General features: G+C 36.5%; 1 non-coding gene across 1 annotated transcript; it reads left to right on the top strand.

The window, feature by feature from the left end:
* Positions 1-7746: 7746 nt before the first annotated feature.
* On the top strand, positions 7747-7853 carry LOC139887359 (small nucleolar RNA R71). Its single transcript, XR_011773194.1, has one exon. It is a non-coding gene; the product is annotated as a small nucleolar RNA R71 (small nucleolar RNA).
* The last annotated feature ends 17079 nt before the right edge of the window (positions 7854-24932 follow it).

Below are 24932 nucleotides of genomic sequence, written 5' to 3'. Positions count from 1 at the left end.
TTTAATATCAACCCTCGACAATCGGCAGATGCTAGCTCCTCAGGCGTATATATACGTAAAGCCTGAGCCATGTCTAATAGAGACATGTGGCGCATCGAACCTCCTAACAAAAATCTAATAAAAGTCCGATCGGTTAAACTAGCTACCCGATCATTTATTTCTATACTACACAATAATTCTTCACACCATACTTTATATACAGGTCTACGCATGTTGAATAATCGTACCAATCGTTAAAAGTAGCATTACCATACCTCTGAGTAATTAATTCTCTAATCCGTTCGCTCAATTCCACGGCTTCTAATGGTTCCCATTCTATTACCCTAGGTACTTCAACAGCTTTAGAATAAAGAGTGTGCAAGCTCCTTTGGTATTTTGGATAATCTATCCAACGTCTGTCTAATCTCAAGTTCGGGTGCAAATCTTCCACGTGCATATCTGAAAATGTCATAACTGGATGAGGTATATCTTGTTTATAATAGTTATCAACATCTTGTTGTTCCGCATTCTCAGGAGGAGCAATGCGAGCTTGGGATGAAGATTCACCCCTTTCAGTCTGCAAAACACATCAAACACAATTTTTGTGCATCCAATTATGCATTAGTGTCGGCAAAATCATCAATCAAAATAATTACAATGACATGTTCAATTTATATCAAACTTATGCTCATTTTCATATTTTTATCAAATCTACACTTTTTCAAATAAGCATATACGAAAATGTTCACCAAGTTCATAAGCATTCAACTTAAATAACATGTCAAAATAATCATTATTAGCAATTAAACAAGTTTCAAATGGCATTATCTCTCAAAAATCAAGTTCATGAATTTTAGACTTGAAAAAGTCCACTTTAATTCTCAAAAATCATGTTTAGGCTCAAAGTTTGGATCATTTACCTACCTAAACATGTTACACTACTTAATTTAGCAATAATTCATGACAAAAATCGGCCATAACCTATTTATATCAAAAGGCCCCAATTTTGCTCAAGAACACAAACCCTAGATTACTCAAAATTTGAAGTTTAAGGCTTCTAATCATGTTAAATAGTATCAATCTAGGTTATACAAGCATAATACACAAGTAATTTAAGCATAATTACACTAAAAAGCATTAAAATCGAATTGGGTATAAAATTGCTCAAGAACACTAAATTTTCGGATTAAAGGGTGTTTTGGTGTAGAAATTTACCGTTTTCCTTGAGTAATTCCTTGATAGCATTCTTCTCAACATGATTTTGTGAAAGATTTGATGAAAAACGGTGAAAAATTTCGAATTTGGGAGTGGTTTTGTGTGTATTTTCGCAGTATTTTGGGATGTTTGTGTGTTGGGGACTGTCTGATCGATCCAGTTATATTTTTTTCTGGAATTTTGGTACTCCGCGAGTCGCGGTGTTTAAACATTACAAACTCCGCGAGTCGCGGTGTTTGCATTTTTTTTTTATTTTTTTTATATAAAAACCTTAACTTATAAAATAATTAATTAATTAATTTTAAAATTTTGTTTCCCTTGTTATTTAGGACGAGGTCGTTTCGAAACGATGTCCTAGTCCGTCCTTCGACAAAATTTTAAAATTTGTCTATTTAAAGCGCGGTTTTAAAAGCAAAGATTTTTGGGTTTTTTTTAATGTTTTTGGCATACTTTAATTCAATAAGATTAAAAATAATGATAATAAAAGTTCTCGTCCCTCCCTCGGGTAAAGCAATTTCGGTTCAACGACCTAGTCTTCAACTCACGACGAATTTTAAAAATCATATTTTTAACTTAGCGAAATAAAGTAAATTTTTGTTTTTAAATTCACACCAAACTTAAATTTAAAATGCATAAAATTAAAAATTCATATTTTAAAAATTCACACCAAACTTATATTATATTTCTGTTTTTATATATACAAAATTATATTAAAAATATCAATTTTTCAAATATTTACAATTTAAAATATATTAATTTAAAAAGTTTACAATATTATTTTAATTTTTATATATTAATTTTAAAACATGGTAAAAATAAAATTAAAAATCTTTTTGTCTTTTATCCCACTTTAATCAATCAAATATTATCAAAAATATGCGCCCCTCTTTTCGGTAAAGTAATTTCGGTTCCATGACCTATTTTAACTCATGACGAATTTTTGAAATATTTTGAGTTGATTGATTAAAGATATTTATACCTTAAGAATAAACGTTAAATTTCGCAGTGATGTAATAAATTTTTGTATGATATCAATAATTTTGGTCGCAAGACCTAATTTCATCGAATACCAATTTAATACTTTATAGCGAACAAATTAGCGTTTATTATCAAAAGGTTAAAAATAAAAATAGAAATAAAAAAAAAACTGTACAGACTTACCTGTGAGATAGTATTCTTAGTGATATGCTCTAGCCCACTCATAAGATAGTCGGACTAATTGATTTTCCATGGCTACATAGGCGTAACCTCGAGCATTCAGTGTTTTTTCTTCTAAACATATGAACGGTCCATCTCTGCATAAAGTAACAAATTCGGTGTTTGAATAGGTTTGATTATTTGAACATTTACCTTCGTGTGACCATTTTCCGCATTTGTGACATTTTTCAAGGTGTCGTGCTCTTCTTTTCGCTGCGAATTTTGATTTTCCTTTACCAAATTGTAACTTATTATCTTCGCATCTGGATTCTTTTCTTACTCCGTCCAATTTACCTCTGATTAATGATACTATTTCACTTGGAAGTGTGTCATTATTACGTTTAGTGATCAAAGCGTGTAGCATTAGACCATGGTTTAGTTCACAGGAAGTCTTCATTTCGTAAAAACCTAAAAAAAATAAAAATTCAAAATGGGGGAAGAAGACTAGTTCTTTAGGGTCTGCTAGGGAAAGACCATTCGGGTTCCATTTTCGAAAACTACACGAAAACAGAAAATCTAACTCTAATAGAAATACATATTACCCTTTAAAGACTTGATTCTCCCCACACTTAGTTAGCTGTGGTATCAAAATTGTGATTAACTTCGTTGTCAACTTCCATCGGACTATCTATGTAGTGTTTAACTCTGTGACCATTAACCTTAAATTCAATCCCATTTGAATTTATTAATTCTACTGTTCCGTATGGGAAAACTCTTTTGACTATGAATGGTCCAGACCATCTTGATTTCAATTTTTCAGGAAATAGCTTGAATCTTGAATTGAAAAGAAGAACTCTGTCTCCTTCTTTAAATTCTTTTGAACTTCTGATTCTTTTAACATGCCATTTCTTTGTTCTTTCCTTATAGATTGACGAATTTTCGTATGCTTCTTGTCTTAATTCTTCTAATTCGTTTAATTGACTTAACTGTAGATGTCCAGCTTCATGTAAATCAAGATTACATGTCTTCAAAGCCTAAAATGCTTCGTGTTCAATTTCTACTGAAAGATGACATGCTTTTCCGTAAACGAGTCTGAAAGGTGTGGTTCCAATTGGAGTTTTGTAGGCTGTTCTAAAAGCCCAGAGTGCATCCTCCAATTTAATGGACCATTCCTTCGGATTTGATCCTACGGTTTTCTCTAGAATACGTTTTAAAGCTCAGTTGGTATTTTCAACTTGTCCACTTGTTTGTGGATGATATGCGGTGGAGATTTTATGAGTTACTCCATATCTTTTAAGAACTTTCTCAAGTTGATTATTACAGAAATGAGTTCCCCGATCACTTATTAAAGCTTTCGGTGTTCCAAACCTTGCAAAAAGACGTTTTAAAAAGTTGACTACAACTCGTGTATCGTTAGTTGGGAGAGCTTGTGATTCCGCCCATTTAGATACATAATCAATGGCTGCGAGAATATAGAGATTATTATGAGATTTTGGAAATGGACCCATAAAGTCAATACCCCAAATGTCAAATACTTCACATACTTGAATGACATTTTGTGGCATTTTATCACGTTGACTTATTTTTCCAGCCCTTTGACAAGCATCACAGGATTTACAAAGAAGGTGTGCGTCTTTGTAAATTGTAGGCCAATAGAATCCAGCATCATAAAATTTTCTTGCTGTTAGTTGAGGCCCATAATGCCCTCCTGTTGGTCCTGTGTGACAATGGTTTAAGATTTTACTAGCTTCATCTCCGTATACACATCTGCGTATTATTCCATCTGGACAACTTTTAAACAAATGTGGATCTTCCCAGAAATAGTGTTTTATATCACTGAAAAATTTCTTTCGTTTTTGGTACGACAATCCTTTTTCAAGGAATCCACATACTAAGTAGTTTGCATAGTCTGCAAACCATGGAATTTCATTATGATCTATCTTCAATAGATATTCATCAGGAAAGTTGTCTTGTATGGCCGATTCATTTAGAACTTCTAATTCGGGATTTTCAAGACTAGAAAGATGATCAGCGGCGAGATTTTCTGCTCCCTTTTTATCTCGGATTTCAATATCAAACTCTTGTAAGAGTAAGATCCAACGGATTAATCTTGGTTTAGCATCTTGTTTCGAAAATGGGTATCTAAGAGCAGAATGGTCGGTATAGACTACCGTTTTAGCTAGAACGAGATATGAACGAAATTTGTCAAAAGCAAAGACAATAGCAAGGAGTTCTTTTTCAGTAGTTGTGTAGTTTGTTTGTGCTCCTTGTAACGTCTTACTAGCGTAATAAATAGGTTGAAACCGTTTTTCAACCCTTTGTCCTAAAACGGCTCCCATTGCAAAATCACTTGCATCGCACATTAGTTCAAACGGTAAATTCGAATTTGGTGTTATCATGATTGGTGTATTAGTGAGTTTCTCTTTAAGAATATTAAAAGATTTGATACATTCCTCTGAAAAGATGAATGGAGCATCCTTTTCTAGGAGTTTATTCATAGGAGTGGCAATTTTAGAAAAATCTTTAATGAAACGTCGGTAAAAACCGGCATGCCCTAGAAAACTCCTAACTCCTCTAACATTGGTGGGATGTGGAAGTTTAGCAATTACATCTACTTTAGCTCTATCCACTTCAATTCCTTCCATTGAAATTTTATGACCAAGAACGATGCCTTCTTTTACCATGAAATGGCATTTATCCCAATTAAGAACTAGATTTGATTGTTCGCATCTAATAAGCATTCGTTCAAGATTAACTAGACATGATTCAAATGTATCACCGAAGACTGAAAAGTCATCCATGAAAACTTCCATGCATTCTTCTATCATGTCGTGAAAAATCACCATCATGCACCTTTGAAAGGTTGCAGGGGCGTTGCAAAGTCCAAATGGCATGCGTTTGTAAGCAAAAGTACCATAAGGGCACGTGAACGTGGTTTTCTGTTGGTCCTCGGGAGCTATTGGAATTTGAAAATATCCGGAAAATCCATCAAGAAAATAATAGTAACTATTTTCGGCTAATCTTTCCAACATTTGATCAATGAAAGGTAAGGGAAAGTGATCTTTTCTGGTGGCGTCATTTAATTTTCTATATTCAATACACACACGCCATCCTGTTACAGTCCTAGTAGGAATAAGCTCATTTTTCTCATTTATAATAACAGTCATGCCACCCTTCTTAGGCACGCATTGAACTGGGCTTACCCATGGACTATCAAAGATTGGATAAATTAAACCTGCATCTAGCAGTTTAATAATTTCTTTCTTAACAACATCTTGCATATTAGGATTTAGTCTTCGTTGGCATTGCACATTATGACCTTCTTCCATAAGGATTTTATGTGTGCAATACGAAGGACTTATTCCTTTTATATCATGAATCTTCCATGCAATGGCTGGTTTATGAGCTTTCAACACAGAAATGAGTTGTGATTTCTCATTTTCAGTAAGAGAAGACGATATTATTACAGGTAATTCAGATTCACCATGTAAATAAGCGTATTCCAAATGGTTTGGAAGTGGCTTTAACTCTAATGTCGGTGGTTCTTCTATCGATGATTTGTATCGATATCTGTCTTCTTCTTTTAGCATTTGAATTTCTTCTGTTGTTGGTTCATATCCATTAGCTATTAGTGTAGCTAACATTTCAGCTTCATTAATTGGTTCAGTTCCTTCTCCTAAAGAACATTCTCCTGTTCGTTTTAATTCTGGAAATTCTTCTAACAATTCTGCATGTGATTCTATAGTTTGAATATAATAACATGTATCATCTGCAGATTGCGGTTGTTGCATTGCTTTATCAACTGAAAAGGTAACACTCTCGTCCTCTATACTTAGGGTCAATTTCTTACCAAACACGTCTATCATTGCTTTAGCCGTGTTTAAGAATGGTCTTCCTAATATGAGAGGAACTTGAGAATCTTCTTCCATGTCCAGAACAACAAAATCTACTGGAAATACTAAAGTACCAACTTTAACTAGCATGTTCTCCATTATCCCTCTAGGATATTTTATTGATCGATCGGCTAGTTGTATACTTATTCTTGTTGGTTTCAATTCTCCAAGGTCTAGTTTAGCGTATAGTGAATACGGCATTAAATTTATACTAGCACCTAAGTCTGCCAATGCTTCTATTGAACTAAGACTACCCAGAAAACATGGAATTGTGAAACTTCCTGGATCTGATAGTTTTTCTGGTATCTTATTCAACAGCACTGCTGAACAATTAGCATTCATAGTAACGGCCGAGAGTTCTTCCATTTTTTTTCTATTTATGATTAAATCTTTCAAAAATTTAGCATATCTAGGCATTCCTGAAATTACATCAATTAAAGGAAGATTGACATTTATTTGTTTAAACATATCCAAGAATTTGGATTGCTCGGCTTCAAGTTTCTCTTTTTTCATTTTACTCGGGTAAGGAAGTGGTGGTTGGTATGGTTTAACATAAGGTTTAGCCTTAACTGTGTTAACTTCAATAACCTTTTCAACTACCAGTTCTTTTTTCTTATCTTGTTCAGGTTGTGGTTCTTGTGGAGTAGGAATATCTTCATTAAGATTTACAGGTATTTCAGGTGGTTTAAGTGTAATACCACTTCTTGTGGTAATGGCTTTAGCCGTTTCATTCCGGGGGTTAGCATTTGTATCACTAGGTAAACTTCCCGGTTTTCTTTCACCTATTAACCTTGCTAGGTTACTTACTTCTTGTTCCAAATTTTGAATAGAAGCTTGTTGATTTCTAAATGCTTGAGCATTTTATTCATTAGTTTATTTCTAAGATGTGAAAAACTGCGTTTGAGTTTCAACTAGCTTCGTCATCATATCTTCTAAATTCGGCTTTTTATCATCGGTTTGTTGTGGGTTGTTTTGAAAATTAGGTCTTTGTTGGTTGTAAGTATTGTTGGATACTTGTTGATTGCTAGGACCTTGTTGGTTGTTGTATGGAACATTTTGATTATAATTCTGGTTTTGATTGTAAATCGGTCTTGACGGTTGATAATTATTCTGATAATTATTTCCAGGCCTTTGGTTTATGTATGAAATATTCTCTCTTTGTTCCATTGTTAGTTCAATACTGAGACAATCTTTTGTCAAATGTGGTCCTCCACACTGCTCACAACTAATTCGTATTGAGTGTATATCTTTAGTCATCGTTTCCATTCGTCTCTCGACAGCATCTATCTTTGCGGAAATGGAATCTAAGTCATGGCTAGAATCGGCTCTAGCTGCTTTAGATGATCTAACGATATCTTTTTCTTGGTGCCACTCATGTGAATGGGAAGCAGTGTTATCAATAATTTTGTAAGCATCAGTTTATGTTTTCTTCATAATGGAACCACCAGCTGCTATATCTATGTCTTTCCTTGTAGTGATGTCGCATCCTTGGTAGAATATTTGTATTATTTGACAGGTGTCTAAACCATGTTGCGGACATCCTCTCAATAACTTTCCAAATCTTGTCCATGCCTCATATAGAGTTTCATTCGACTTCTGTGTGAACATAACAATTTCTCCTTGAAGTCTCACGGCTTTAGATGCCGGAAAGAATTGTTTAAGAAATTTTTCAACTAAAACGTCCCATGTATCAATCGCCCCTTCTGGTAACGATTCCAACCAATCTTTGGTTTCTCCCTTTAAAGTCCAGGGAAATAACATGAGATATATATGTTCATCTTCAACTTCTCTTATTTTAAATAGTGTGCAGATCCTATTAAAGGTACGAAGATGTATATTTGGATCTTCCTTCGGCGCACCACTAAATTGGCACTGATTAGTCACCATGTTAGAATTTGTCCTTTGATTTCATAATCTGGTGCATTAATGTCTGGATGAGTAATTGCGTGACCTTGGCCCGTGCGTTTAGCTCTCATTCGGTCTTCCATACTTAGAAGTTCCAGATTTTCCATGATTGAATTTGTTGAATCTGAATCACTAGAGGATTCTGATTTAATGGGCCGTTCCTCAACAATCTCTGTTTGAATGATTGGTGGTTCCGGAGGAAAAATTAATGGTTCAGGATCTATGAATCGTCCCTGAATATTATCCGGATTCTCAATTGTGAGGTCGGGTTCAAAAAATGGATTATCGGAAATTTGAATTAGAGTACTTGGTCAACTGGATGACGATTCTAAAGAAAAGTCAACGGCGACAATATTAGCTAGATGTCTTGATCTAGTTACAGGTGGTGTACGTACAAAAGGTGGTGAACGTCTTGCTCGGTGCATTCACTGAATATCCTATTAGTTTTTAAAAGGAAAGAAAAAATATATAAGTTATCCAATTAATAGACTTTTCTGATTTTGCCCACGTTTCGAATAGCCAAAAGATGCAGCAGAGGGGCAGGATTCGTTTGGTCTCAATATAATTGATTACTGTTTGGCTCCAATAACCCGGTCCACGTCCAAATCCAACTATTACTACGAACCAGAAAATTTTGATGTCTATCAATTTAACCACTTAAAATAAATTTTCGTAATTTTATGAAATTTAGATAAGAAGTAGAAAAAAAATTCTATGTCCTAAAAACTAGAATGGCGAGAAATAAGAAAGAAAAAGAAAGAGCGCGTCGAAATAGGTCGAAAAAGAAAAGGGTTGAAAAATAAAAGGCGTCGAAAAATAAGAAAGAAAAAGAGTGACTTATAAAACTTTAAAACACTCGACTAACCCAACCTTATTATTATCACTAACTTAAAATTAAAATTGCAAATTGAGATTACTAATTGGAGTGATAATTGATACATAGGTAAAAGGCGTCGAAAAATAAAAATAAGAAAGTAGCGCGTCGAAACTTAAAAAGGAACTAAAAACTAAGAATTAAAAGTTGCGTCTAAAAATATTAAATCTTAAAAGTAAAACTATATCCCAAATGGCAATGACTTAAAAAGGTACTAAAACTTAAAAAGGCGTCGCAAAATTCTAAAGCACCTAAATCTTAGTCTAAAGAAAAAGCACTTAAAGGATTTTACGGCAAAGCCTAAAAATCTATAAATAAAAATAACTATGGCAAAAAAAACTATATTTAAAACTAAATACGAACGAAAAATACAAAAAATTACGCTAAAACAATTAAAAAGGGACAAAATATAAAAATATACTATAAGTTGTAAAAAGTACAATTTTTATAAAAATATTATTTTTATATTATTTATTTTATAAAACTATTAATTTTATAAACTAATTAAACTAATTAAACTAAATAATACAAATAATAAATAAACTAAACTAAATAATATAATATATATAACCTAATTAGGGTTAAAGTAAAAATAAAATAATTAAACTCCGTAATTAATGCTGTGTAACAACCCAAACCAACCCGCGATTAAACCGTGTAAAATTACAAAAAAAAAATAAAAAAAATTTGCTGAACTGCCACCTGGCGCGGCGCGCCACCAGGGGTGCGCGGCGCGCCAAACCTGTCTGTCCGAAAAGTCTTTAAACGCGAAAATGTTTGACTAGTTCCCGACATATTTAGGCGTAACGCTTTTAACCCCATGTTCCATATATAAAAACTAGCATGTTCTATTAATAAAATTATGTTTACGAAGCGGGGCCCACATCGACCCAAATTACCCTTTAAGTATCAAAATACAATTTTTGACCATAAGACTTTTAATACAAAACAAAGCCGAGCATGGCGATTGGGGATACGCTACCCAATCCTAATAAATCCAAAAGCAAGCCTTCTACGCAAACTATGCAAGTCCTCTAATCCTCGCGCTTACCCGAGCCACCATCCGCATGCAATCTATAAAAAGAGTCAACAACGAGAGGGTAAGCTAACGCTTAGTGAATGATAATATACTACATACATATATATGTATAAAATGGACACGCCACAAAATAACAAATACCGCATACCGAGGCATCCATATAAGGCACTACACTAAGCATACCGTACGATCTCTAAGCAACGAGCTAAAGATACAACAACAATATAAGTTAACCAACGACAATGTGAACAACGCCAAATAGCTACACCCGGAGGGTTAGCTACAACACAACAATACATTAATATATAACAATATAAATGAACAAGGTTAACACCTTAACCCAATACCGAGAACCAAATACCACAATGAAGATTGGCCGAACTACACGAGCCTTAGTAATCCAAAACCACACGAGATTACTATCTTCACAACATCGAGGTTGGCCGAACTACACGAGCCTTAGTAATCCGAAACCACACGAGATTACTACCTCAATAAGATGACCGAACTACACGAGTCACCATGAATCCGAACTACACGAGATTCATTTCCACAATACAATAAGATGACCGAAACCACACGCGTCATCGTGAATCCGAATACACACGCGATTCACTTCTCAATATTATACCCTTCGCCATTGGGGTTATATCAACCACATCACAACCACGTGTGATAATGTACACGCGAACGCGTACTTCGCCAAAGATGGTCAACCAAAACTCACAACCGTGCCAATTGGACTCATACAAAAGTCCATCAAATCTATCTATATGTGAAGTGAGCTCTATAGCCGAGAATCACTTCACCCGACCAGCACCCATCCTACACATACATATGCACATAGGATATTATCACTCACCTTGAAGTCTTGAAGAAAGCTTCCAAGTAAACCGCAACTCGCCAATGGAAAATACCTATTCCATTATCACAATTACAACAATACACTTAGAGTGGATTTACAAATCAACCCAATTCGTCACTTAGTGCAATTTCGACCCAAATGCACTTCCAAGCACAAACCGTGCCCAAAACTAACCAATAATCACTAACACAAGTGAGAATGGTCCTAATACGCCAATTAAACCCGAACTCAAGTGTTAAACACGTGTCATACCCATTTTGACACTTAAACCCTAATTTTGACCCATAAGGTCAAAATCTCACCATTTACAAGTTTTGACACCAAAACACATTTAACTTGGTTTTATACTTCAACTTAATCCATTTCAAGTTTATAAACCTCATTAAATCGCCAAATGGGCCATAATCACCACCAAACCCTAATTTGACCCAAAGTCACAATTAGTCAACCAAATAACCTTAAATGGGTTTCAATACTTCCATAATCACTAACTTAAGTGATTAAACTCAATTTCAAGTCCTAAACATGGCCAATTAGTTCACCAACCCAAAATCCACCAACACTAACAATAAACCCGATTACTAGCATCACTAAAACCACTTCATGAGTCTAAATGGATTTATCAACAAATCAAGTTCAAACCCTAACTTTGAATAGCAAAATCAACAATGAAATTCGGAGTTAGAACTTACCAATACCGCCAAAATGATGCCGTCGACGAGTAGAACAACTTTAATGCTTGAGGTTTGACCCGAAACAACCTCCTTCTTCTCCAAATGGAGTTCTCTCTCACTAGAACTCAATCTCTCTCTAGGGTTTGAGGATGGGAGTGTTTGTGTGGGTGAGAAATGAGCTCCAATGGAGTTCTAGGTCAGTCTTGATGACCCCAAACCGACCCTAATTGAAAAGACCAAAGTACCCCTCATTTAAACCTTTTAAAAAGGCTGAAAATTGCCTCTGCAGCAATCGGCGCGCCGCGCCAGAAGGTGGAGCGCCGCTCCAAATAACTGGAAATTGTGGTCGAGCCCAAAACAGGTTTCAGCAACTTGTTTTGGCCATAACTTTTCGACCGTAACTCCGTTTTTGATGAATCAACTATCGTTGGAAACGTAATAAAATATTCTATCCAATGGTAAGGCTTTGAAACATCAACTCAAACTTTATTTGGGGTTGAAAAGATACGTACACACCTTGTCACTTCGGACAACGTCCAGTTTCCTTCGACGTTCGAGCAAGCAACACGTACACTTCATACACGCATCATACACCATAAATACATTATGTACAATCAATATTTGGGTCTTACAACTCTCCCCCACTTAAACTCGATCACGTCCTCGTGATCTTCTCCACTTAACCAATTCGGAACTACTCAACGGTCCTCAATTATAAGTCCCAATCTGACTTTTCTAAGCAATTCTTCCCAATGAATCGCCTGTAACAACTAAAATCGTCACCCGCGATTTTATCGAAACTAAAATCCGAGCACTAAAACCTGCTCAATCCCCCATTCATCAGGAAAACTCAACCAATCTCGTACCGAGATATCAACCCTATAGTGTACCCTTTCCAAGTACAATGCTAAAAACAACCAAATATCGACCTAAGGTCAACAACCCGAAACGATGAAGACCGAACCAAACGAACCCTTACGGATTACACCAATCACTAAACATCCCTTGTAGTGCGCCATACGACCAATACACAACTACCGTAACATCATAATCCAACGGCTATAACCGATAGCGCCCAAAACGACTATGGAAACGCAAAACCCAAGGTGTACGAAATCAACCATCGTCACACCCGTAACAAACATGTGAGCAAAACACGGCTATCGCCTCACTAATCCCACAACATGGTCCTCACAACCCCACCATCGACGTATAAAACGACCGATAGTTCCCGCAACATGGTCCTTACGATCCTACCATTGGTGTATCAAACAACCAATAGATCACACGACACGAAGGCTGGCCGAAAACACACGCGCCCTAGTGAATCCGAACTACACGCGACTCACTACCTTCACCACAACAACAATCGGGAATGGTCGAACTACACGCGCCATAGTGAATCCGAACTACACAAGAGTCACTATCCCGGAGGAATGACCGAACTACACGAGTCATTTGTGAATCCGAACTACACGAGACTCACTCCTCAATACAATGACCGAAACCACACGAGTCATTTGTGAATCCGAACTACACGAGATTCACTTCCACAATACAATGACCGAAACCACACGAGTCATTTGTGAATCCGAACTACACGAGATTCACTTCCACAACATCGAGGTTGGCCGAACTACACGAGCCTTAGTAATCCGAAACCACACGTGATTACTACCTCAATAAGATGACCGAACTACACGAGTCACCATGAATCCGAACTACACGAGATTCATTTAGTTAAGATGACCGAAACCACACGCGTCATCGTGAATCCGAAACCACACGCGATTCACAATCTCAACATAGGAATGGTACTCGCATTTCCCACCGGTACTCGTATTTCCCGATAGTGTTACACCATACCGACATAACACTACTCCCTTGATGAAGTCAGCGGACCCCGAAGGTCATACTCCACCAATCTCAACACCGGATGAAGTCAGCGGACCCGAAGATCATGCTTCACTGATATAACACCACGCTCATGATGAAGTCAGCGGACCCCGAAAGTCATGCTCCACCAATCACGTATTCCCATGATGAAGTCAGCGGACCCTAAAGATCATGCTTCATCAAACAACCATACCATAATCGAGCAAGAACCACCTATACCAAACATAGGTACCAAACAATAATTCTCCACAAGAGAACCCGACACACACCTCCCTTAACTGGAGGATTTCACCTTGCTCGCCAAACACGTCCATTATCTCTCAACGAGATTTACCACGTTACCACCTCGGTGATGATTCAAATCCAAACCATAAGTACAATTCATCCGAAATTGTACTCTACCACAAATCGACCAAACCAGGTCTCGACAACATTTTCTGGATCTACCAAAAGCATCATCCGAAATCTCACACTAAAACTTCCTCGTGCGGGAGTGTAACTCCCCCACTTAGAACCACGTTCCATATCCACAACTCGTACAACCGCACAATGCTACCACAGGTAGACTTTACCAACAATTGGGCTCACACGACCCATTACCACATCTTACTCCAACCTTGAGCACACGAAGGATTTTAACCAACCCTTAAACACTTTGTATGAAAAGTGTACCGCAACACAATCGGAGTCGAACACCACGCTAGTAGGTATAAAAGAGGCACCTAATGTCGCGTCATAAAGACTCCATTACCAACACACATCGAGATTTAAAACAATCAATCTCAAGGGTTCCAACCAACCGACGAACCTCATGATTCGTCACTTCAACATAAAAGCGAACACGCGCTTAACAACCAAACACCAAAACCATTTTCGTGGCTTGGTAGAAACGTTTCCCAAATACTAAGGAATGCTTGGTTGCACCAAGTCTTACGCCCTTCGCCCGTCAATCAAACATCAACATAAGGTACTTCCATTAGGAACGTCACCCATAGCATAACATGCACAACAAAGGCACGCAGCTCAAACTCAAACGGCATTTAATAAATAATCAAAAGACATATTTATCAAAATTAAACGTACCTTAACGTCTCCTGGCCGCACCCGTCCCCGCTAACTTGGGACATTCCGACTTACGATGTCCTTCTTTTTGGCAATTGAAGCACACCATACCATCACCCTTTGGTACCGAACATTCCCAAGACTTGTGACCCCTCACGCCACAATTGTAACATCTAGCCGCACTAGAATCCGACATACCCATTCGCGTACCACCCGTGCTCACACTCGGACCCTTAGCCCTCTTACTCGGAGCACCATAAGAAACGACCCTTCGCTCACTTGAAGGTTCACCCTTTTTCGATCGTGAATACGACTCGAAACCTCTAGCCAAGTCGAATAATTCCGAAAACGATTTCGCTTGACCCCGGCTAATTTTACTTTTCAAGTCATCATTCAAGGTCCGATAGAAATCTCCCATCAACAAACGATCATTCCCCAAATACTCCGAACAAAAACGAGCCTTCGCCATAAAGGTCGTCTTGAGAGTACTCAAATCCATAGATCCTTGTCGTAAATTTCGCAACTCATTACGCAATTCCCACAAATCGGCCGAAGTCCGGAACTCCTCGAAGAATCCCTCCTTAAAGTCGTCCCACGATAAAGCCATAAACGTCTCGCCACCGACAAGATCAATCTTACCATCCAACCAATCCCTTGCCCTACTCCGCAACAAACTCGTAGCGAGTCTCGTCTTTCTCTCGGGAGGGCAATCAATAGTACGGAAACACCCTTCGACGTCCGAAATCCAAGTTGTGCTTACCAAAGGATCCGGCTTTCCGTCATACATCGGGGGTTTAGTCCTCATGAAGCTCTTAAGATAACGCTCCATTTCACCACTACTTTGAAGTTCGGAATACCTCCTTTCCATTCTTTCTTCTAACGCACCCATTTGCTCCGCAACGGCGGCCGCAACCCTAGTGTTAAACTCCGCGTCATTCGCCTCGGTCTCGTTTCGCGTCGTCATTCTAAAGAATGCAAAACGATTAGTCCACGAACGTGTAAAACCGTACGCACGACACAGCCCCATCTTGCTAAACACTCATCGTACATCACTTGTTAGACACGATTTGCACCCGTAATAAGGTTTGCAAGTTCTTATTACGCACACATGCCGCATCGACTCGTTAGTACAACGACCGTCTCGCTCGATGATATACACAAACACAACCAAAATTCTACGCGGTACAAACACACGCGAGAATTATTATCACAACACAACAACATATTAATAATATCCGCATTACTAATATAAACGTTAGTCAACCTATAGCCAAGGCACTAACCAAACCCATTCCGACCCGTAATCCTACAAGTCCCGCAACAATTTAAGCACACACAAGTCTAAGTCTAGGCACCTATCTCAAGTCACGTAAATCCCTTAGACCATGCTCTGATACCACTTGTAACAACCCAAACCAACCCGCGATTAAACCGTGTAAAATTACAAAAAAAAAATAAAAAAAATTTGCTGAACTGCCACCTGGCGCGGCGCGCCACCAGGGGTGCGCGGCGCGCCAAACCTGTCTGTCCGAAAAGTCTTTAAACGCGAAAATGTTTGACTAGTTCCCGACATATTTAGGCGTAACGCTTTTAACCCCATGTTCCATATATAAAAACTAGCATGTTCTATTAATAAAATTATGTTTACGAAGCGGGGCCCACATCGACCCAAATTACCCTTTAAGTATCAAAATACAATTTTTGACCATAAGACTTTTAATACAAAACAAAGCCGAGCATGGCGATTGGGGATACGCTACCCAATCCTAATAAATCCAAAAGCAAGCCTTCTACGCAAACTATGCAAGTCCTCTAATCCTCGCGCTTACCCGAGCCACCATCCGCATGCAATCTATAAAAAGAGTCAACAACGAGAGGGTAAGCTAACGCTTAGTGAATGATAATATACTACATACATATATATGTATAAAATGGACACGCCACAAAATAACAAATACCGCATACCGAGGCATCCATATAAGGCACTACACTAAGCATACCGTACGATCTCTAAGCAACGAGCTAAAGATACAACAACAATATAAGTTAACCAATGACAATGTGAACAACGCCAAATAGCTACACCCGGAGGGTTAGCTACAACACAACAATACATTAATATATAACAATATAAATGAACAAGGTTAACACCTTAACCCAATACCGAGAACCAAATACCACAATGAAGATTGGCCGAACTACACGAGCCTTAGTAATCCAAAACCACACGAGATTACTATCTTCACAACATCGAGGTTGGCCGAACTACACGAGCCTTAGTAATCCGAAACCACACGAGATTACTACCTCAATAAGATGACCGAACTACACGAGTCACCATGAATCCGAACTACACGAGATTCATTTCCACAATACAATAAGATGACCGAAACCACACGCGTCATCGTGAATCCGAATACACACGCGATTCACTTCTCAATATTATACCCTTCGCCATTGGGGTTATATCAACCACATCACAACCACGTGTGATAATGTACACGCGAACGCGTACTTCGCCAAAGATGGTCAACCAAAACTCACAACCGTGCCAATTGGACTCATACAAAAGTCCATCAAATCTATCTATATGTGAAGTGAGCTCTATAGCCGAGAATCACTTCACCCGACCAGCACCCATCCTACACATACATATGCACATAGGATATTATCACTCACCTTGAAGTCTTGAAGAAAGCTTCCAAGTAAACCGCAACTCGCCAATGGAAAATACCTATTCCATTATCACAATTACAACAATACACTTAGAGTGGATTTACAAATCAACCCAATTCGTCACTTAGTGCAATTTCGACCCAAATGCACTTCCAAGCACAAACCGTGCCCAAAACTAACCAATAATCACTAACACAAGTGAGAATGGTCCTAATACGCCAATTAAACCCGAACTCAAGTGTTAAACACGTGTCATACCCATTTTGACACTTAAACCCTAATTTTGACCCATAAGGTCAAAATCTCACCATTTACAAGTTTTGACACCAAAACACATTTAACTTGGTTTTATACTTCAACTTAATCCATTTCAAGTTTATAAACCTCATTAAATCGCCAAATGGGCCATAATCACCACCAAACCCTAATTTGACCCAAAGTCACAATTAGTCAACCAAATAACCTTAAATGGGTTTCAATACTTCCATAATCACTAACTTAAGTGATTAAACTCAATTTCAAGTCCTAAACATGGCCAATTAGTTCACCAACCCAAAATCCACCAACACTAACAATAAACCCGATTACTAGCATCACTAAAACCACTTCATGAGTCTAAATGGATTTATCAACAAATCAAGTTCAAACCCTAACTTTGAATAGCAAAATCAACAATGAAATTCGGAGTTAGAACTTACCAATACCGCCAAAATGATGCCGTCGACGAGTAGAACAACTTTAATGCTTGAGGTTTGACCCGAAACAACCTCCTTCTTCTCCAAATGGAGTTCTCTCTCACTAGAACTCAATCTCTCTCTAGGGTTTGAGGATGGGAGTGTTTGTGTGGGTGAGAAATGAGCTCCAATGGAGTTCTAGGTCAGTCTTGATGACCCCAAACCGACCCTAATTGAAAAGACCAAAGTACCCCTCATTTAAACCTTTTAAAAAGGCTGAAAATTGCCTCTGCAGCAATCGGCGCGCCGCGCCAGAAGGTGGAGCGCCGCTCCAAATAACTGGAAATTGTGGTCGAGCCCAAAACAGGTTTCAGCAACTTGTTTTGGCCATAACTTTTCGACCGTAACTCCGTTTTTGATGAATCAACTATCGTTGGAAACGTAATAAAATATTCTATCCAATGGTAAGGCTTTGAAACATCAACTCAAACTTTATTTGGGGTTGAAAAGATACGTACACACCTTGTCACTTCGGACAACGTCCAGTTTCCTTCGACGTTCGAGCAAGCAACACGTACACTTCATACACGCATCATACACCATAAATACATTATGTACAATCAATATTTGGGTCTTACATGCTGATTAGGGTTCTGTGTGACCTGTCAGAGAGACCTCCGCGAGTCGCGTGACACTTAGCTGGAAAACTCCGCAAGTCGCGGGGTTTGTAAATTCAAACGTGTACCAGGCTTTACTTCGACAGGTTCCGTTTTTAATATATTTTTTTTTATTTTCTGTTTAAATATTTATATAAAATATTTATAAAAACTAAATAAAACTTATATTTTAAAAAAAATAAGATACTTTATAATTTTATAAAAATCTTAAAAATAGATTTATATATATATTTTTTTCGTTTGGTTTTTAATTTTTTTATGTTTTAAATAAAAACAAAATATTTAAATAAAACTTATATTTTTATAAAATAAAAATAAAGAAACTTTATAAAACTTAAATATTTAACAAACTCTTAAAAATATATAAATTTTTTGTTTTTCTTTTTATATTTTTGAATTTTTAAAACGTATTTTTACAAAAGCGTATTTTTTTTATAAAAGTAAACTAAAAATAAAAATCTTTTTTTTATATAGCGTTGCGCTTCCGGCTTTTAAGCTAGATTTCGATCCCCGGCAGCGGCGCCAAAAATACTTGATGTTAAAGCTAAGGGGTATAAAATACTATTAAATTTTAGCAGGAAATACTATTAAATATGATACAATTTTACACAAGATATTTATTTATTTATAGAATGAATATACCTAAACCTTACTACAACACTTATAGGCAGTGTACCTAATCGTACAGTAGTGTAGTTTTTAGTAAGTCCGGTTCGTTCCACAGGGAAAAATCTTTAAACAAAACTTAAGGCTATATTAGTTTAATTTATAAAAATACAAATATATATATAAGTAATATTATTATTTTAAAGGGGGTTTTTACCGTTTAATGACCGGTTTGTCGATTTTAAAAACTTTAGTCGCAGTTAAAACCTAATGTAAAATATTAAAAATAAATACAAGACTTAATTTAAAGCGTAAAGTAAATAATGATAATGAAATTGCAATAAATAAAAGTGCGATAAAAGAAACTTGCGATAATTAAAAAGTACGATAATTAAAAGTGCAATTAAATACAATGACAATAAATAAAAGTACGATAATTAGAAGTGCAATTAAATATAAAATAAAGGAAATTAAATATGAAATAAAAGAATTATGCTTATTTAAACTTCCGTAATCATGATGTTTGGCGAGTTGATTTTAGTTTTATGCCCATGGGTTAATTGTCCTTTGTCCTGGATTATTTAATATGTCCGTCTGTTTTGTCCATAACAGTCCATCAGTCATAAATATAAAGTGCGAGTATCCTCGTTAAATTATCCTTATACCCGAAGTCAAATATTCTAACTAATTGGGGACTTAAACTGTAACAAGATTTTAATACTTTGTTTAATAATTACACCAGGTTATCGACTGCGTGTAACCCAAGGTTTTAATAATTTGTTATCAATTATGCCAAGTGTCCTTGTACATAATTTCACCCCTGTTTTAATAATTCTAGTGACTATTAATCCATTCCCTTGTCCGGTTAAATGAACGATTATTCGTACATATAAATACCCCGCCCATCGTGTCCGATCGAGTGTATATAGTTATTTATATGGACGTCCAATTGTAAATCTTTATATTAAAATTAACAAACTATCATTTAGTTAAACAAATATAAAGCCCATTAATAGCCCATAGTCTAATTTCCACAAGTGTCGTTCTTTTGTCCAAACCCCAATTATGGTACAAAGGCCAGTTACCTAATTTTAATATTTTTAGCCCAACATCATGATTACTTCGATTTAAATAAGCATAATAATAATTTAGGTACGAGACATTAATGTAAAAAGGTTGAACATAACTTACAATGATTAAAAATAGCGTAGCGTTACACGGACAGAATTTCGAGTTACACCCTTACAATATTCGCTAACATACCCTTATTATTAGAATTAAAAATTAAAATTAAAATTAAAATATATATATATATATATATATATATATATATATATATATATACGTTTACATATAGATAGAGAGATTGATATATGGATATTTAAAACGTCGAATTGCGCTGGCTTTTATAAGCATTTTTGTCCAGGGAGGCTCCGCGAGACGCGGCCTTTTTGGCCTTCAACCTCCGCAACTCGCGGAGTTTGTTTCTACAGCTCATCTCATTTTGGAACCTTTCTTGCCGACGGTTTTAATATATAAATATAATATATATATAATTTATATAATTAATTATATATTATATTATATTTATATACATAGTTAACTGGTAATTTTTAGTCCATTGCGTTGAGAGTTGACTCTGGTCCCGGTTCCGAATTTTCGAACGTCTTTGCGTACAATTTAATATCTTGTACTTTGCATTTTGAATCTTGTACTCTTGTAATTTTGAGACGTTTCTTATCAATAATTGGAACCTCTTTGATTGTATTTTGTACTTTTGAGCTTTTTGGTCGTTTGCGTCTTCAATTTGTCGAATCTGTCTTTTGTCTTCACCTTTTATTATTTAAACGAATATCACTTGTAAATAGGACAATTGCAACTAAAAGCTTGTCTTTCTTAAGGGATAATGCTATGAAATATATGTTCGTTTTTAGCATTATCATTACATAATAAAACAACTCTTATCTGCTTCTACGCTCTCTTGGGACGATAACCTAAAATACTACATCTGACCGGGTCTTGTTGCTCGTTAGGGTGTTAAAAGTGAATTAAAAAGCTTATATACATTTAAAAGTTTTGAAAGTCAAATTAATCACTTCACAATTTTGCACATCACTCGCCCCTCATCCATTTCCTCATCTTGCTCTTCAACCAGCTGAACTTTAGGATAGCAGAGAACTCGAAATGGAATAACCACATGCTCATGAATAGAAACCACTTTCACCCCACGAAAACATTGATGTACTCACTATACCTGCTTCCTCAATAATCCTTTTTAAACCTCCTCAATCAAAGTTAAATGTAGCTACAATACGGGTAATGAAGTGCCCTCCCCGTACCAGGCTGTTGGTCCTCAACCCACTACCATGATGTTTTAAGAAATACGGGACCCCATACGGAATAGATGTCACTCAGTGGGTACAGAACTGATTAAGATACCAAAGATAGGGAAGATAAACCTTCTCATTCTCATGACGACGACGAGTAATCATGTGTGCTATCATATGGTGGAAAGCGCGGAGTTTCAAGTCAAGGACACTACTGCATGTGGAATTATTTGAACACCAGTTACCTCTACCTATATCACCCCAAGCTCTCTCAGGGTTTAATATACGAGAATTAGTAATCTCAGAAACCCTCTCAGCATGTCTAATGAAACCCATAAAGTGTTGGCATTCCACCTCCTCGGTTTCGTAGATACCTAGACACAGCGCCAACTATAACAAAGACATAGATCGATTGACCCCTCCCAAATGAAATTACGTGAAATCGGAGCCATTGATGGTAGATGGAACAACCTTAAACTCTTATGTTGCATAAAACTCCACACACAACTCTTTGTACACAATCTTATCAATACCAAAGAACTTCTCCCAATAATTGTATACTTCACCAAGGTATTCATTTTTTAACATTCCCATAATACCATCATACAAGTTTCCTTTTTGCCAATCAATAACCTTCTGTGGTTCAAAATCTTTATGAATTAGCTCTTGAACATCGAACATTCGTTTCTCACTAATCCTGCCCTATAAATCTCACAAACGGGTGAAGGTCCTACTGACCAATGGGTTCCATCTGGGCGATCCCCGAAGAAGAGGCCTGATATGACTAAAACGGATGGTTTAATTGGATGCGGTGTCGTTAGGTCGCATACCATCTATTTAGAATACCAAAAGGGGGATGGTGTAATTTTTTATTTATATTTAGCTGGGGCTCCTAGCTATATTTCACCTACTTATCTTATCTTATAACGAGTAATTGGCAGTATAACATGAGTTGGTATTTTTTTTATGTTTGTCCGATAACGTGGGATGAAAGTGCGTCTAAAGTTAACCCGATAGCAAGTACAGTGAAATGTTATCTAAGGTTTATAGTACCTAAAATATAATAAACAGATAAAGTAAGATAGGTGGATGCAATATCTAGAGCTGAAGTTAAATCGTTGATAGAGTCTTGCTTCCTAGAGTGAACACTAAACCTTAATCAAATCAGGGTGAACTTAACTGATTTGTCACTAAGAGTTTAGGATTTGAAGATGCCGGCCAAAACTGATACACCCACTCCCAACATTAATCTTAACCAATTGAAATGACCTCTTAGTTTAAATCCTAGGTTCATGAGTGGTATACCTAAGAAAGGTTTCAGCATTTCTTGACCCTAGTTAGTTTAACTACAATCAAAATCTACACTTAATACCTAGTAAGATTCAACACTAACAGATGTGCAATCTTAGATATTCTAAGGTACTGTTAACTAGTGTTGGTCCCGATTTAACAACAGGAAGTTTGTAGGAGGTCAATACAATTCTTTTTGTCAATTAAGTTAATTAATAAGTTTAAGCATATAATCAACAAACAATTAAATCAGAGTCATATGTAACAAACAATTCTTTTTGCAAGAACACCCCTTTGGACATTCGACTTGATTAAACAAATAGAATGTTGGGTTCCCTAGGCATTGACAAAGCAATAATCATGAACCACGCATGGGTTAAGCTTCTGCATTCCATTGTTGTCTTGTAAGGTCACTTGTTAGCCACCAACACATGTCATTCTCTGTTTAACTTCATCTTCAATGTCATTTGAATAGTGTCAATAGAATTAGACAACACAGGAAACCATCATGCTTGTAATGGAGCAGGATTTGCCTAATTGTTGTGTGTTGCTCCCGCCTCTGTTGGTTCTTCATTTACTGGTTCTTCACCTGATCTTCTAGCTCGTTCTGCATACATCCTATGATGGTGATAAAGTAATCTTGAATCTTGAACTATCTTGTGCTGATAGTGAAGGCAATACACTAAACACTTAAACACAACATACAAGCTGTTTCAAATAAATAAATGTAGTTAGCCTGCACATTACAACTAGTGTTCATACTTATGTTTTGTCATAATTAAATCCTTAATTCTATAGGGAACTCAACAATCTCCCCATATTTGATGATGACAAAACATGTAACATGAAAAGAAAAACACTAAGGCCCAGCTCTAAAGGAGTTAAGAAATATAAGCAGTAGTTTGTCCCTTAAGTTTATTTTTGATGGGATCTTTTGATGAGTAATCTATATCTTATAAACTGATATGCTTTTAAAGATAACTCATTGATAATATTCATTAAAGATTTTCACAGTAGATTACAACATACAGAATATTACAATATTATATTTACATATTACAAGAAGAATATAAAAATAGTTATTCTTCATCATCAGCTGGTTCTTATTTAATCTTCACGCCTGGAAAGAGTTTTGGGAGATCTTCTATTATAAGAATGTGAATTGTTGGAGCTAGAATGATTGGTTCACGTCTGAATGGGCCTCCACCAGCTTTCTTCTTCTTCTTTACTATTTCAGTATCAGCATCTACTGCTGGTGGATTTACATATAGAATGGCCTTCTTGAATAAACTCTGTAGTTCTATAGCAATAGCTTTCTATAGCTCAGTTTCCTTTTTACCTCTAAAGTATTCAAGAATCTCCATTCATTCAGAGTAGCGATATCTACATAAATTAGCAATGTCCGCCCTCTCAAACACATTATTATCCCTGCTCATGTTGAATACACCCTTGGTACATTTTTGACACTTAATGATATTTCCAGTATTCAATCTTCGTGTTATCATATTAGCATATCTCTTCCTAATCACTCTTTCCTAGGCTGCTTGAGATCTGGCAATAAGAGGATGTTTTATTCTCCGTGCCTATCTTTTAACTGCCTCTTCTGCATCCATCTATTTATCTTGGGCAGCAACAAGTGCTTTGGCTGCCTTGAGGGATATCTCTTCCTCTTCTTTTCTTCTCTCTTGATTAGCTAGTTTCTCTTCTTGCTGCAGCAAATTTAAAAATGTGGCCAGGTCAGCATCAGACTTATTTTGCTATTCCAGTTGAACAGACAATGTGTATTCTTCCAAAGTAAGGTTCAAGTCTCTAGCTGTAGCTATGTAACACCCTAATATCTATTGTATATAAGTGTAAATATAGTACATAAAGCGTGGGAATAATTCTGGAATTAAACAGAAGACAGATTCTGATCAGGCCTAAGTGCGCTCAGCGCACACTTAGGGGTGCGTGCGACGCACTCCTACTGTAGCTGGGTTCTGCCTTTTTAATTAGATATTTTGGAAGGGCATTGTGGTAATTTCACTTGGGGACGAGTTAAGATCACAAATCAGTGGGTTGGGAGTCATAACTCCACTTTCAACCACCATTTTCTTTCTACTTTAATTCTAGTAAGAGAAACCCAAATTTGAGTGAGAGAAAG

Source organism: Rutidosis leptorrhynchoides, chromosome 1, assembly GCF_046630445.1.
Source record: "Rutidosis leptorrhynchoides isolate AG116_Rl617_1_P2 chromosome 1, CSIRO_AGI_Rlap_v1, whole genome shotgun sequence".
Taxonomy (NCBI): Eukaryota; Viridiplantae; Streptophyta; class Magnoliopsida; order Asterales; family Asteraceae; genus Rutidosis; species Rutidosis leptorrhynchoides.
This window is presented reverse-complemented; position numbering and strand designations above follow the sequence as displayed.